This window comes from Microcebus murinus, chromosome 26, assembly GCF_040939455.1.
Source record: "Microcebus murinus isolate Inina chromosome 26, M.murinus_Inina_mat1.0, whole genome shotgun sequence".
Taxonomy (NCBI): Eukaryota; Metazoa; Chordata; class Mammalia; order Primates; family Cheirogaleidae; genus Microcebus; species Microcebus murinus.
In genome coordinates, this window is record NC_134129.1 from 1,495,410 (window position 1) to 1,497,117 (window position 1,708).

Here is a 1,708-nt window from a genome sequence, read left to right on the forward strand (position 1 = left end):
CACCTAGCCTAGTGCTTGGCACATAGATTGTGCTGAATAAAAGCTTGTGACATGGCTGGAATGTTTTATTCACAAATGATACTTTGGTGACTTAAGATAAATATTCAGAGTATAATAGCTTAAGATTTTTGACAGGAATTATATTAAGTAATTTCAATATTTTGGGGTTTTTTTTTTGGTTTTGGTTTTTTTTGAGACAGAGTCTCCCTTTGTTGCTCAGGCTAGAGTACCATGGTGTCAGCCTAGCTCACAGCAACCTCCAACTCCTGGGCTCAAGCGATCCTTCTGCCTCAGCCTCCTGAGTAACTGGGACTACAGGCATGCACCACCATGCCTGGCTAATTTTTTCTATATATATTAGTTGGCCAATTAATTTCTTTCTATTTATATTATAGATGGGGGTCTCACTCTTGCTCAGGCTGGTTTCCAACTCCTGACCTTGAGCAATCCACCTGCCTCAGCCTCCCAGAGTGCTAGGATTACAGGTGTGAGCCACCTTGCACGGCCAATATATTTTGTTTTGAAAATGTTTTTCCAGGCTGGGCATGGTGGCTCACGCCTATAATCCTAGCACTCTGGGAGGCCAAGGAAGGGGATCATTTGAGCTCAGGAGTTAGAGACCAGCCTGAGCAAGAGCAAGACCCCATCTCTACTAAAAATAGAAAGAAATTAGCTAGACAACTAAAAATATATAGAAAAAGTTAGCCGGGCATGGTGGCGCATGCCTGTAGTCCCAGCTACCCGGGAGGCTGAGGCAGAAGGATCACTCGAGCCCAGGAGTTTGAGGTTGCTGTGAGCTAGGCTGACGCCACGGCACTCACTCTAGCCTGGGCAACAAAGTGAGACTCTGTCTCAAAAAAAAAAAAAAAAATTGCCTGGATTGAAATCCCAGCTTCTTTATCAGCTATGAATTTAGGCAGTCAGTTCCCTGAGCTTATTTCCTCTGCTGTAAAAGAGAGATGACAATAGGATTTATTTTAGAGGGCTGTTCTGAGGATTAAATGAGCTAATCCAAATGAAGCGCTTGGAATGGTGCCTGGCCCAGGGCAGTTGATCAGTACTGCATTTTTGTATTAACACTCCACCTCATTCATTCGTTCAGCCTTCACTTAATTTTGTACACCTTCAGATTGTAGAAATATATTCTCTTCGGATCACCAGGATCTGAATGAAAAACTCTGGCTGAGGAATGGTTACAAAGGTCATAACGATGTTTCAATTTTCAGTACGGATTAATTTGCAATTTTTAACCTATCAGCACGATCATATTTTATCCAGTACACATCCTTTCCCCTTGTCTGGGTCACGCTGAGTTGAAACAACCAAAGCCAAAATTAAAACAAATATTTAAAATCCTCCAGAAAACCAACTAAAAAACGCCCCTTGTAAAACAGGATAGTGCTATTTAGTCTCTGTTTTTTTCTTTTTAACTTCTAACTTTAGGCTTCAGGACTAAAAACAAACTATTAATATTCATTTTCTGCCTTATATGAATGTCTGGATGATGAAATACGCTAATATATGTGAAAAAATATATTTCAGGTTGTTTCAGACAAGCTAGCAGCAGATGCAAGGACGGGGCGGGTGCTTGTAAAATACCACAGTGCGTTTCCGTAATTCGAGAGTAAGTTTGACACTCCGAGGCTCCCGTAGCATAGATTGTTGTCGCGGCCAATATAATGCCACCTGCGCGCTGTTTCTTGAGCTA